Source organism: Lepisosteus platostomus, chromosome 9 (genome assembly GCF_059453375.1).
Source record: "Lepisosteus platostomus isolate fLepPlt1 chromosome 9, fLepPlt1.hap1, whole genome shotgun sequence".
Taxonomy (NCBI): Eukaryota; Metazoa; Chordata; class Actinopteri; order Semionotiformes; family Lepisosteidae; genus Lepisosteus; species Lepisosteus platostomus.
In genome coordinates this window covers 166,875-182,147 of record NC_142619.1, presented here as the reverse complement: position 1 = coordinate 182,147, position 15,273 = coordinate 166,875, and the positions used below count along the sequence as shown (strand labels likewise).

Below are 15,273 nucleotides of genomic sequence, written 5' to 3'. Positions count from 1 at the left end.
GGGAGATCAACAGAACCTGTGGTAATGGAGAGGGGCCCTAGCACCCTGTTTGCATTGCTAGGTGCCGTAGTCATACATGAGGCAGGAAATAATTCTTGTTTGAGGGGTCACCTCACTGTGACACGAACGTGTTGGGAAGACGCGCCAGTTCTGACGTTAGTGCGACGGGTCTGTAGGCATTAAGGCAGGTTCTTGTGTCCTTTTTTGGAACAGGAACAATAACAGAAGATTTGAAGCAGTCTGGCACTGTGCACTGGGACAATGATTGCTTAAAAACGTCTGTAAAGATTGGAGCGAGTTGGCCAGCACAGGGCTGTAGTGTGGCTGGAGATACACAGTCAGGTCCTGCTGCCTTTTTACAGTTTTGCTTTTTGAATAGCCTTAACACATCCTGTTCTTTGCTTCACAGGGCATTCTCAAGACTTGTAAACGGCGTCAAGTCTTCGTGAGAGATTGAGTGTGAGTGGGTGTGGCACTCCAGTTGAGTGGGGGACAATAGCTCATCCCCAGGATGTGAATTATTTGGACGAGTTGCGAGACTGCCATGGACAAGGTCGTTGGAGATCCTTTGTGTTTCAGACCTGCTGTAAAATGTGTTATCTGGTAGAGAGTGATCAAGATGTATCTGAGGGGATTTTCTTTTGTAATTGGTAACAGTTTGGAGACCTTTCCAGACAGATAAACAGTCTTTGTTAGCAAACAGTTGTTCCAGCTGTGGACAGGAGGGGAAACAAAAGGTAGAGAACACTATTTTTAGAGAAATGGCCCTAAAGGAACAAAGCATAGTGTAGGATGCCACTAGCTTAAGTCTTAACAGCACTGCATGAGAGGAGACGCCAGTGTCTATTTGTTCTGAGGGGTCCTCAGAAAGGTCAAAAGGTTGCAAACAGATAGGAGACTGGTTATATGTCTGAAACTTAGCTAGAGGAACATAACATTGCTGGAATGCTGAGAGGGGAGGTTATCAGAGCCTAATGTTATTGCGAAAAATGGCAACTAGGTATAGAAGATCTGATGAATGTCTGTCCTGTGAATTGTTAAGGGTTTCATGTAATTGTGTGTCCAAGTAGTCCGGACTGCTGTGCTATGTGTTGTTTGTCTTGTGAATTTTCTGTTTTACACCTATTGTATCCATAGTGGTACGGGCCAAATCCTATTTAAAGGGTGTTGCGAGCACTGGGGTTTGTTGGGAGTGGTAAGTTAGGAGTCTGGAAATGAGAGCAAGGTGCGAGTGGATATGATAAAAAGATTGTTCCTTTATTTTGTTTCTGATACCTGGTGAAGAGACGCAGTGAGTGTTTGTGTGGCCAGCTGCGTCAACTTCAATAAAACTGGCCTTTTGGTTTGTTTGAGTGCTGACTTGCTATGGTGTATTTTTTCTCTCTCTGAACAACACGTCCTACGGCCAACACTACCCACACAGGAGGTGTGTGTGTGACAGCTCCTCAGCTGCAGCAGGAGTCCAAGTGTGCACAGATTTCTTGTTGGGGTTTGTTGTTTGAAGTTTCTGTTTGTATGTAGGAAGCAATTGTGCCATCGCGTGGTCCGAGTTATAGCAAGCGACGAGAGCTCCCGAAGAGCGCCTGCCTCCTGCCCGATTCGACGTCTAAAATCATCACAGAACGAGAGGAGCCAACAGGAATGCAAAGTCTCTTCTGGTGAGGAGCCTCCGACACAGCCCCCAGTACTGGGTGTGCAGAAAGAATCCTGTTCTACAGTTGTGGTGCGAAATGGCCTCCAGTCCTTGTCAAATGCTGGGTTTCTCTGGACTGCAGTCCCCTCCGCATTTGGATGATTGTGATTGGTGTTGCTGTAGCTGTGCTGTCCTGAGACTGACTGGTGTCAAGACCAGCTGTACTCTGGGATCAGCAGGGCCTAGTGGTGGTATGAATTGTGGCCTCTGTTTCTCAGGTGTAACAAGTGTTTGATTACTCTGTTCTGTATGTTTATCAATAGTGGGTACTGGCCTAATTCAGCCCTGCACTCGCTGTTAGCTGTTTTTCTCTGCGCAAGGAGGAGTTTCTACAGAGTGTACTCCTGGTCTGTGAGGGGACCCCACACTTCACTGCCGTATAGGGCAATGGGTTGGATTACACTTTCAGATATTTGGAGCCAAATTCTTGTTGGTGGGTTGACATTGAAGAGCCTCCTTCTTATTGCGTAGAAAGCCCTGAGTGCCTTCTCCCTCAGTGCCTTCACTGCCAGGTCAAAACTCCCAGAAGAGCTGATGGTGAGACCGAGATATTTGTAGCTGGATGTGTGCTCCAATGTGTTGTTGTTCAGTGTGAATTTGTACCTGTTTCCCTGAGGTCTGGCTTTCTCCTGGAAAACCATAACTCTGGTCTTGTCCAGATTGACTGGCAGTGCCCAGGTGTGACAGTCCTGCTCCAGCAGTGCCAGGCTCTGCTGTTCTGGGTCCAGATGGGCTGGCAGTGCCCAGGTCTGACAGTCCTGCTCCAGCAGTGCCAGGCTCTGCTGTTCTGGGTCCAGATGGGCTGGCAGTGACCAGGTCTGACAGTGCTGCTCCAGTAGTGCCAGGCTCTGCTGTTCTGGGTCCAGATGGGCTGGCAGTGACCAGGTCTGACAGTGCTGCTCCAGTAGTGCCAGGCTCTGCTGTTCTGGGTCCAGATGGGCTGGCAGTGCCCAGGTCTGACAGTGCTGCTCCAGCAGTGCCAGGCTCTGCTGTTCTGGGTCCAGATGGGCCATCAGAGCCCAGGTGTGAATGTGATGGGATGTGTGGCGGTTTGGTAGGAAGCCAGTCTGACTCTAATGCAGGACATTGTGCTCAGTAAGGAGGGCCGGTTATCAGATATTCAAGATACGACAGAGTTCCTTCCCCAGGTTACTGTTCACACTGAAGCCCCGGTACCTGTTGGGGTCGAGTCTGTCTCCATTCTTACAGACGGGCGTGATCAGTCCTTGATTCCAGGCCTCAGGGAAACAGCCGGCCGTCAGGACGAGGTTGAGGAGTTTGAGCAGGCTTTGCTGCAGGTCTGAGCTGCAGTTGGGTCAAGCGTTGTTGACTGTGTCTTGGCTACAGGTCTTTTGTGGTCTGAGAGTTGTCTGTTTGTGTATGTGCTTATCTTCTTTAGGGTGTGCATGTAGTGTCTAACCATCTCACAGTATCTGAGGCGCAGTTCAGAGTGGTGTGGTGTTGTTTTAGTTCTGGTAGTTCTCTTCAGTTGTTTCTGCACTCTGTATCAAACCATTTGATATTGTTTCTGAGTGTGTTTCATATGAATGTAGTCATTTTGATTTTAAGGCTAGTTTCTCAAAAACATGGTTTAAATTTATGAACGATTTGTTGGTTTGATACAGAGCGTTTTGAAATGTAAGGGATCAAGTAATGGGTTTATTTGCTGCTGAAAAGAGAAGCACCCCCCTGCTGGCCCCACTAACACCTCTTCCAGCAGCAACCTTAGTTTTTCCCAGGAGGTCTCCCATCCAGGTACTGACCAGGCTCACACCTGCTTAGCTTCAGTTGGTTGCCAGTTGTGAGTTGCAGGGTGATATGGCTGCTGGCCATCTATTGGAGATGTTAGTGAGTCTGAGGATTTGTGTTAATATGACAATACTGCTACTACTATTAATAATACAGCATGGCAAGACTTCTTTCAGTCATTTCCCACCCCTTCACCTCAGTGAATCACACATGTTAAACTTCCATCTCGTGTTCCAGATCAGACATGAGCAATCCTATATTACAAATACTTACCACCAGACAATTTAACCAGACAATAATTTAAGCAATTATTAATTCAACAGAAGCAGCAGGACGAGTAAAGTGCCCCTCTGATGGCCGGTCAGTGGAATTAAACTGGAAAATTTCTTAGAAATGATAATTCTTACAATAATGTGCCAATGGCGCCGCTTGGTGGTCATTCAGCAAAATTTCACCGAAAGTTTTTTTTAATTAAAATACCGTTAGTAATGTTCGTATTAATAAGTTATTTTAATTTTAAAAATATTTAAGCATTTTCAACAGCAAAGAATACATTGCATTGCAAACAAGAGTAATGAATGAATGTATTGTACATGGATACAAAATACAAAATAAATACAATAAACCAAAAATTAAAATAACATTCAAAAGGCGCGAGTCGATGACGTCAGAAGGAAGTCGCCCACAGGGCGTATGGGTAATGTAGTTTCTGTAGTTCTCTGGCCCGCACTGCCCACGTGTTTCGGTGATTTGATTGAGCATCAGAATTAATTCTATTGTACCATTTCAGCGTGTTTATCGTGTCATGGATTTCTATGACTGTCTTATGGGTTCTCTTGTGTGTCATGTTTATTTTAGTGGGTGGCAGTGCCGTTTCCCTGAACTGTAATCATTCGTGTTACTCATCATCATTGTTACTGTGACCCTCCTGGGAGGAGGGGACCTTTGTAAGATTCCTGTCCTGGCAAGCAGCAGGTGAGAGTTTGCTGTCCGACTCAATTACACCTCCGCTACCTCATTTCACCTCTTTCACCAGCCTGTAAAGGGGGTTGTGATAATATGGGGTCTTTCTCTTTAACAACCTCAAACCGCAGGAAAGAAATGCTTCATTTATAAGATTGAAATATAACCAGAAAGTATAAAAATAGCTATTTGTGTGTATCATGTCAGAAATATTTGTTTTTATTTTAAAAGAATTTAGAAGAGAAATATGATTAATAAGGCAGTAGAATCCATTTAAACTGTCATTTTCCTGTTTAGGTTGGAAAGTTTAATTTGATCGAGTCCACTTGAGTGCCTAAGCAACTGTTTGGGTAGTTTGGCTGGTGTGGTGGTGCTCTCCAAATACCTGATCCAAACGGACAGAGAGACAAAGTGAGAAAGAAAAGGTGTAAATAACAGACGTATCATATGCAGAATACAGTAATGTGCTGTTCAGCACAGTGACCTAGAGTGAAGATGGAAATCAGTCATTCTAGTGCTCTCAACGGTTTTCCATTACAAACGGACCAGGGCTTCCTGAGACACAGGCAGTTGGAGTTATATAGAGTTAGAGGTTGTTTTCACGGCACCAGCCGACTAAAGCAGAGACCTCCTTCCACTCCAGAATTTTTTTTTTATTTGGGTGGGATCATCTGGAGTCTTGATTCCTTTCACGGAGTCAGCAGTAGATACACAGCTGTTAGCATAGGAGGAGTACAGAAGAGGTGACAGCAGTGCTGGGGACCCTGGTATCTCTTCCACTGAGGACCCTCTGGCACAACCAGAGGTGTGAAATTGAAATTGTTTGGAAGGAATGGGAAGCTAAAGGCAGAGTCACAATCTCTGATTCATGTAATCAAAACAGTAAGTTCTTTCCTCAGGCAGCTTCGTTAGAACATTTTAAATAGATGTAAAAGTGTATTTACAGACTATATCAGCCCTTATCTTTATTAACCTGGTTTAATCTTTTTTTCAGAAGTGTAAATATATTATACTATGTACCCCTGATGGTATTATTGATGTGCTATAAATATACTCTTGTTTGTATTTTATCTATTTTTATTGCTACAATAAAAAGTTAAAAAGAACTGCATTTTCGAGAAATGTCCACTGGGCGGCGACAGAGATACACGAGTCTATGGCGGCGAGTCCAATAGCGCCTCCGTACAGATCCTCGTTGTGCAGAGATTGAAAATCAATACAGATGATAACTGTGACGTTTGTGACAGCAACTCTGAAAGATAACGTAAAGAAGGAAACTAATATTGACATTACTTTTAAAGAAGTTAAATAATAGTACATTTTAAACCTATTGAAAGTAATATGAAAATATCGTTTGTATTTAAACAAATATGATACTTCCACGGTATAATAATTAACGAAATGCTGTGAGAGGAGACCCGTGTTTAAACACTTTAAAACGGATGTAAATGCGTCTGTACAGACAATTTGAAACATGTACGGACCTTATCTGCTTTTGTTTGCTATTAAACAAGATTACTTGTTTAATCTTTTTCCATAACATGTACATGTATTATCGTATGTGCCCCTGACTATACTCTGTGTTATATGTATTCTTGTTTTTATGGCATGTATTGTTGTTATAATTAAAAATAAAAAGACGCGACTCGATTACGTCAAAAGGAAGTCGCCACAGGGCTTGTGGGAAATGTAGTCTTTATAGTGCTCTGGACTGCGCTCCACACGTGTTCCGCAGATTTGATTGAGCATCAGAATTAATTATACAATGTCAGTGTATTTACCGTGTCGCGGATTTCTATGTCTGTCTTACAAGACGGACTCGGCAGGAGCTGTTTCTTGCTCTCCGGAGTGAAGCTGCTCTGGGAAGAGACGAGCAAATCTTCAGACTCTTTGTAAATGAGACATCATGACAGCTGTGCCGACCTGCTCTTTATTGACCTGTTGAACCTGTTTGTGTAAAAAGCAGGAGTCTTGTGTACCCCTGATTGTGTTATGTGCACTCTAGTGTGTTTGCAGCGCTCGTCCTGCCTGGTTTATCAACTCGAAACAGAAACAGAACCCACTGCCGTCGTGTCTGTGGGTTTCTGAGCTCTCTTGTCTTGTTTGCAAACTTTTCTCCTGTGTTTATTTTACTTTGTTAAATAAAACGTGGTTGCCGGGGCAACGGAGCTGCAGTAGTTGTTGCCGGAGCGGGTCTGACCTCCAGCAGGTCAACAGGCGGCTTTTTTAATCTAATCTGCGAGAAAAACAGAAACTTAAGAAACTTTAGTCTAAAAAGCGCTGGCTGGAGTATTCTGTGGAAGAAACGGTGACTCGCAGGCTGTGGGACAGGACTATCAGGGACACATCAGCGCTGGACACCAGCCTCACACCGCTGGGCTCACTGCACCATGAGCGAGTCCGTCGGCGCCTCCTCCTGCTGGGGTGTGTTACCTGGGCTGCTGTCTGTGTGGAGTCTGCATGCTCTGCCCCTGTTCTCATGGGTCTGGTTTCCTGGGGTGCTGTCTGTGTGGAGTCTGCATGCTCTGCCCCTGTTCTCATGGGTCTGGTTTGCTGGGGTGCTGTCTGTGTGAAGTCTGCATGTTCTGCCCCTGTTCTCATGGGTCTGGTTTCCTGGGGTGCTGTCTGTATGGAGTCTGCATGCTCTGCCCCTGTTCTCATGGGTTCAGTTTCCTGGGGTGCTGTCTGTGTGGAGTCAGTATGCTCTGCCCCTGTTCTCATGGGTCCTGTTCCTGGGGTGCTGTCTGTCTGGAGTCTGCATGCTCTGCCCCGGTTCTCATGGGTCCTGTTCCTGGGGTGCTGTCTGTGTTGAGTCTGCATGCTCTTCCCCTGTTCTCATGGGTCTGGTTCCTGGGGTGCTGTCTGTGTGGAGTCTGCATGCTCTGCCCCTGTTCTCATGGGTCTGGTTCCTGGGGTGCTGTCTGTGTGGAGTCTGCATGCTCTGCCCCGTTGTCATGGGTCTGGGTTCCTGGGGTGCTGTATGTGTGGAGTCTGCATGCTCTTCCCCTGTTTTTATGGGTTCAGTTTCCTGGGGTACTGTCTGTGTGGAGTCTGCATGCTCTGCCCCTGTTCTCATGGGTCTGGTGTCCTGGGGTGCTGTCTGTGTGGAGTCTGCATGCTCTGCCCCTGTTCTCATGGGTCTGGTTCCTGGGGTGCTGTCTGTGTGGTGTCTGCATGCTCTGCCCCTGTTCTCATGGGTCTGGTTTCCTGGGGTGCTGTCTGTGTGGATACCTGGTGAAGAGACGCAGTGAGTGTTTGTGTGGCCAGCTGCGTCAACTTCAATAAAACTGGCCTTTTGGTTTGTTTGAGTGCTGACTTGCTATGGTGTATTTTTTCTCTCTCTGAACAACACGTCCTACGGCCAACACTACCCACACAGGAGGTGTGTGCGTGACAGCTCCTCAGCTGCAGCAGGAGTCCAAGTGTGAACAGATTTCTTGTTGGGTTTTGTTGTTTGAAGTTTCTGTTTGTATGTAGGAAGCAATTGTGCCATCGCGTGGTCCGAGTTATAGCACGGGACGAGAGCTCCCGAAGAGCGCCTGCCTCCTGCCCGATTCGACGTCTAAAATCATCCCAGAACAGTGAGGAGCCTCTGACACAGCCCCCAGTACTGGGTGTGCAGAAAGAATCCTATTGTACAGTTTTGGTGTGAAATGGCCTCCAGTTCTTGTAACATGATGGGTTTCTCTGGACTGCAGTCCCAGTGCACTCCGCTTTGGATTTGCAGTGGTGTTTTCTACAATGGAAAACCCTTTGTTTGTACAGAATGGAAATGGCAGTCTGCATGTTTTAATAATATAATGTGATCATGTACTACAGCTTAAACACTGAGCCAGGTGACGTTTGATTCTAAAAGATTTCTCCATCATTTCAGCAGCGCCTTGTCTGCGGCAGACCGGCAGCTCCTCCTCCCTTCCAGCTGAGACTCTTCCCTCTCCAGAGGTGGGTTAGTGCTCTCAGGTCATCTTCTCTCACACAGCTGCGGGGCAGAAACGCTACTTCCACTGGGCAGAGAGCAGACGGGCAGTGGGAAGGGCAGCCCTGTGTTTGGGGATCAGGGCTGTCCCTGCTGAGGGATGCTTTCAGAGCCAAAGCAACTGGCTGGGTTATGAACTTTATGGTGTGATCCAAATAAGACATAAAAAGACAGAGAATGAGAAAGAAATAGTATTGCATGTATCTAATCAAAATAGTCTCTTTCAGACAAAACAAATATTGAACAAAAACTTAGTTGCAACACACTGCACTACACTTTCTTCTAGGCTGACATTACCGATAGTTTGTGCTGTCTTCCTTTCAGTCTGCAGGGTGTGCATCTTTTTCCTCAGCTTCCTACACGAGGAATCAGTTTCTCCTGCCCTGGTTTCACTCCTTTATATCTCACAATCTTCTGCAGCTCCTGGAGGCTGACGACATGTTTGCTATTTCTGAAAAATTGCTGACTGGCTCATCAGCACAATTGCTGATTCAAAATCCTTTACTCACATGTTGCCTTAGCCTCTGTATCACAGAGATGTGTGCTTTTCTGGGTTGGATAGATCGATAGTGTGCTTTTGCTCAGTTGCTCTGCTCAATGCGTGCTCTTTTAACTCCGGCTGGGTACGAGCACCTCACTCTCCACACGGCTTTCCAAGGCTCTGTCATCGTGTGTGAGGATGTTGTGTAGCTCGTGAAACAGTTCCCCCATTTGAGCCCTGGATTTACTGGGTACTTGAATACCTGAATCTTGCCGTCAGTCCTGATCACCTTGTTTGTGTTCTGCAAGGACAAGGCACCTCCCCAGCACTGAACACAAACTGATACTGGCGGGTTGATTGTGTTGTGGAAAAATGGGCTGTGGTCTGAGTTTGTGTCTTTGGGGGTGAGGTGTCCCCTGCAGCGCGAACAAACATGCAGACTCCACACAGACAGCACCCCTGGAATCAAACCCAGGGCCCCGGTGCTATGAGGCAGCGATGCTAACCACTGTGCCGCAGTGTTGCCCCCTTTGAAAATGTCTGACTTCCGTTTAATTTGAGGTCACAAGCTTATAAATGGTCTCACAACGTTTGTCTCATCTCAGGTTTCTCTGACCAGTCCCAAGGACCTGTAGTCACTGACAGCTTCTGCAGTCTGACGGTTCATTTCAGTAGGCTGGAGGGATGGCGCAATTATCCTCAAATCAGTGAGTATTGTTTTGCTCTTGTAACATGAAACATCAAAGAGAAGTCAACAGACTATTCCGTGAAACTGTTCAGACTGGCCCGTGGTGATTTTCTGGGTCCTTAAGTAAGCTGACCGGGACTGTGTCATCGACGCACTTTGTGAGAAGTCAGTCTATGTGTTTGCTCTTGTGATCATTCGTGAACGAATGTAAGAGAGTGTAAGAGAGGGAGAAGATTCGGCCCTGGAGTGATCCAGTTTTCTATTTAACAACCTCAAACTGCAGGAGAGAAATGCTTCATTTCTAAGATGGAAATATAATCAGAAAGTATAACTAGCCATTTGTGTATATCATGTCAAAAAATGTTTTATATATAAAAATAATTTAGGAGAGACATTTGCTTAATAAGGCAGTAGAATAAATGTTGTGATGCTGGTGTGATGGTGCTCTCCAACAAACTGATACAAATGGACAGAGAGACAAAGTGAGAAAGAAAATGTATACATAACAGACATATATGCAGAATACAATACAGTGCTGTAAAGTACAGTACCCTAGAGTGAAGATGGAAATCATTCATTCTGGTGCAGAAGAAGTGAATCTGCTCTCAATGGTTTTCCTTTACAAATGGAACACGTTGTGAATTCTACATAATTCACAGGAAACAAAATAAACAACTCATTCACTCCCCTGCTGTCCGTGACCCAGAGCTCAGTAATCATTTCACTACTGAAGATCATGCAGTTTTTAATGCTTTTCATTTTAACATCCTACTTGTTAATATTTCCTCTTAGATGAGAATATTCTCTTCGGCGTGTCTTTACAACTCTTCTCTTATTGCTCCTCTTGTCAGTAACCCGGTGTGAAAGCTCTCTCTGTCGGAATCAATGTCTTACCTCTCCGTCTTGTGTTTCAGGTCTCCTCTGGGTGCTGACCCTGCCGTCAGGACAGAACACATCCCGCACTGACCACACTGCTGGGTTTACTGTACGTGACAATAAAGGGCTTGAGCAACACATCTAATGTGATCTCTGCACGCTTCCCGAGGAGGGTCCAGCAACGTTCTATATAGTGCACATCATCATCGGGATGAAAAACAAAAATCCCCAGTGGGAGTCCAGTCTTTCCCTGCTACGCAAATTGCTTTTCGTTAGGTGAGGTCGCAAATTCTTATTGGAGAATGTTGTACAGTTTCTTAATGCAATAGGGCGAGTAAGACTGAAGTTCCCCCCGTGTTGGCCGATCAGTGGAACGAAACTGAAAAAAGCTCCTTGAAACTGTGATTCATACACTTATACACTGGCTCAGCATGGTGCTCACCTGCTGTCCTTGGGTGTCTGCTGAAATTTGATTTTTTTTCAGGAGCACTGTGACCCAGAGCTCAATAATCATTTCAGCTACTGAAGATCATTCAGTTTTTAATGCTTTTCATTTTAACATCCTACTTGTTAGTATTTCCTCTTAGGTGAGAATACTCTGGTACTTTTCTGGGTCTTAGTTGAGTGAGCTTTATTAGAATAATTGAACAATACTTTCACCTCCACATAACACTCATAGATTTTTCAAGGGTTAAATATGGGAGCTACATTTCTTACATGTTTCCTTTTGTAAGTTGATTCACAAAGCTTTCACCGCCTCCACTCCAATGAATCACTTTGTTTAGCAAGTGATCAGGTGGAACAGTTTAATTTCTTCCTGCAAATAATGCCTTTTCCTTTTTCATCCCATTCAAGTCTCCGTCCTAGTTAAAGTCACTGTGATGTAGAACGGCAGTGGTCCAGTTGAAAGGTTCAAGGTTTCACTGTGTTTTAGAGTGCAGATAAAGAAGATAATAGGAGAGGAAACTGGAAAAGCCGTGACTCTGTCATTCCATTCAATTCAATTTATTTTCATATAGCGCCTTTCACAACAAGGTTGCCCCAAGTCACTTAACAATGCAGGTAAATATACATTTTGTGAATACAGAACTGAAGACAATGGAGGAAAGGAACCAAAGACTCCTCAGTAAGGAGAATAAAATCCTCTAGGGGTCCAAGGTCAACTGGCTGCCCAACCCCTTTGGGCATGCTAACATTATATCATTAAAAAAAAAGAAAGAAATGAATGCGGGTATTAATCCATCCATCCATCACGTCGTCTGTATGTCAGTACCCCATGCAGGTCTCTGCAGACCAGCAGAATCCTCCTAAACGACAGCTGTATCCATGATGCCCCTCTTGGATCCATGGCACTGATGCAGCATTCAACTCACATGGTGCCCAGCCCATGACAGACAGTATTTCTCCTCTGCAGCATCCCTGCGAGGCAGGACAGGTGCCTGACCTCTGAGAGCCTTGTAAGTAAGTAGAAGGAGTTTGAAGTCCGCCCTGTACCTGAGAGGAAGCCAATGAAGAGAGAGAAGTATGGGGGTTATGTGGTCATTCTTTCTGCTCCAAGTAACAATTCTAGCTGCTGCATTCTGTAAGTATTCAAACTCTTTGCTGTGACAAATCTAACGTACTTTAGGCAGACAAAACGACCTTAAAAAGCCACATGATTTTTAAGTAGTCTGTCTGTGTGTAGTAACAGTGGTTCACATTATTTCAGAACCTATACTCCCATCTCTGTAACTTTCCTCAGTCAGCTAGTGAACATTCTGTATTTACACCACGAATGCACTACTTTGTCTCGCGCGCGGTCACACTGGCCGTCCACAGGCACGGGCAGGAGCAGGGAACACGAGGCCGCTCTGTAGTGCCCCTGTGGCTCTCCAGCAGAGGGGAGCACTTTGCTCAACAGCCCTGAGCCGAAGGACCCAGTGATAAAGCTGAAAATCTGGCAAGTCCCCCAGTCTCCCTGGGGCGCTGAAGAGGATTTCATCTGATGCTGAGGTTCCTGTAACTCAACACAAAATTGAACACGGCGTGTTATGAGTTTGTGAAGAAGTGACAGCGGAACAATGTCAAACAGGAAGTTAACCTACAGGAAAGAATGAATTGAATCTCTGATATTCAAGCACGCAGTGTGATGTCCACTGTCTATTCAAATCTACTCTGCAAGTCTTACAATTCTTTTTCATACACTGTCTCCTGGTTATTGTTTTGTGAGTGCTTGAACTGTTTCTCAGTAGAAATAAGACCGATAACTCACTGCTTCAGGATGCACACTATCGTCGATGAAACCTGTGGTGTAAGCAAGCGAAAAGAGACAGATCCTTCTAAAACACAGAGGCCATCGGGAGGGCAGAAACACTCTGCAACAGGTAGGAGCTGTGGAGCCGTGATTCCCCCGAGCCAGAGCCCTCGTCCTCCCTCGACAGCGAACTGAGCTCCAGCGACTGGAGCAGCTACCTGCCGTCGTGGGACCTCCTGCAGATTGGGAACGGGTAAGGCAATTCGACACGAGCCCACTCCTCTTCCCACTGCTTACACCCCTATAACAAATAGTTTCAGGGTATTCAAGTACAGGATAAAAATTGTGTTCCCAATTGGCTGAGGATACAACTCTCTCTCTGAGAAAGCACACAGAGGTGGACAAAGCAATTAAATGCGTTTACAAGTCATTTCCTCTGTATCTGGTCTTTCTTTACATATCAGAAAAGTGAACTGGTGGCTGTTGGAAAGTGTCTGCTCCGTACGTAATAGACATGTAAAAGATGTGATTAAATATCTTGGTATTAAGGTTTTCAAAAAGGTGATTTTGTGATTTGATGTTCTCTACCTTAGTAAAATAAAAAAAAACTTTATTCATGGTTGTTATTTGTCAAACACGGGCAGAAGGAGGCCTAAATGCTACAGGGTTTAGAGCATCTAATACCGATACCGACAGAGTATTATTTACAAAATTAAGCAAAGTAGGTGGTGTATGTTTCCCTAATTTAATCATTCAGGAACTAGCGGGTATAGACTTTTTACTTGAATGTCATTTGGATGCTGGAAACCCCCCTGAAACTTGCCAGCTTCCATGAAGAAGTTCTCCTCACGTGGTCTCTTATAGATAAACATACCTCCCATAGATACATCATCTAGAATACAGAGAAAAAATAAACCTGTGCTTTGAAAACTGGGTTTAAAATAGTATAAGCGGGGTCAACAAATTAACTGGTGTGGATGATGAAATGTAGAATCAAGCAGATTTTATGAATAGATATAATGTTTGTGATAAGTCTGATAACAATCCGTCATAACCAGAGCTACTCCTACAGAGGTATTGATGCTTTTAAGAAACTAACAGTATACCATCAGAAACTATGGAAGAATTTACAACCTTTATTAGACTACAAGGAAAACAATTTAGTTATACTTGTACTAATAAATACTTCAGATCCTTCTCGCAATCTCACAATATCTTGTCAAACTATTTTGGAGCACCTCTTTGGGGAAAGTGAGTGGAATCAAACATGACTATTGTCAAACAGATTTTGTATGAATAATAAGGTTAAGGCGTCAGTACAAAATTGTACATTGAATCGACCCGGTAAAGATACACAGTGTGCATAGATTTAAAAGTAATATAGATGATAATTGTCTTTCTCAAAGCAGCCCAGAAACCTTACGTTTGTTTTTGTTTTGTTCTGTTGTTAAAACACTCTGAACAGATCGGCAAAATGGTGTAAAGAAGGCTTCTAATTCTGACATTTCCTGTAGACAAATTGATGTTATTTTACTGCTCAATACTGCTGAACCGAATCTAAAATATAATGTATCATTGGCTTAATCATTATACTTGCTCGTTATTAGATGTATAAATAGCCTAAAGATGAGAAATAATCGAAAATTGAATAATTAGACCGTATGTCGTAGTAGCAGATTGTATTTCTCGCAACATTGTATTTGAAGCAACACCACAATCGCCATACAATCCGTCCGTTCTCATGCTCTGACTTTCAGGTTGGGCAGTGGAATGGATTCCAGGGCAAACTCGTTCTTGTTTGATTATCCGTGTGAAATGTCGCCCAATATAACAGGTAAACTCATGCACTGAAATGATGCGCTTCCAAATTAAAGCGACACGCATTTGAATAATTCAAAATACACACGAGGGAACGTCTCCAAACCATGTCTAAGTATCACAACATGAAAGCTGTGCGTACCTTATCTTTATTTGACTGTATAATGTACTCCGGTGATCTGTAACGTAGTCTTGTGTGCATCGTAAAGGATCCGGACTTCCGGCTACGGAAAACCCGGAGTGGATCAGCCTTTCCACCGGACCCGGACTTCCGGCTACGGAAAACCCGGAGTGGATCAGCCTTTCCACCGGACCCGGACTTCCGGCTACGGAAAACCCGGAGTGGATCGGCCTTAAACTGGATCCGGACTGCCGGCTACGGAAACCCCGGAGTGGATCAGCCTTCCACTGGATCCGGACTGCCGGCTACGGAAAACCCGGAGTAGATCGGCTTTCCACTGGATCCGGATTGCCGGCTACGGAGAACCCGGAGTGGATCGGCCTTCTACTGGATCCGGACTGCCGGCTAAGGAAAACCCGGAGTGGATCAACCTTCCACTGGATCCGGATTGCCGGCTACGGAGAACCCGGAGTGGATCAGCCTTCCACTGGATCCGGACTGCCGACTAAGGAGAACCCGGAGTGGATCGGCCATCCACTGGATCCGGACTGTGAGCAGCTTTTGTCCAATCGGCGCTGAGATTTCAGCAGGAGGCGGGAGACAGGCTCTTGCCCAGTCACACAGCTTCAGTCCCGGGACTTTTCCGAATTCCGGCGGGCGGTGACACTTCCGAGA

The 15,273-nt window shown here is 45.1% G+C and overlaps 1 long non-coding RNA gene across 1 annotated transcript; it reads right to left on the bottom strand.

Annotated features, from left to right (window-relative positions):
* Positions 1 to 11,415: 11,415 nt before the first annotated feature.
* Positions 11,416 to 15,018, bottom strand: LOC148654198 (uncharacterized). The gene is made up of 2 exons (XR_015941422.1): positions 14,620 to 15,018; positions 11,416 to 11,920 (listed from the first exon to the last, which is right to left on the bottom strand). It is a non-coding gene; the product is annotated as an uncharacterized LOC148654198 (long non-coding RNA).
* Between the last annotated feature and the right edge of the window lie 255 nt (positions 15,019 to 15,273).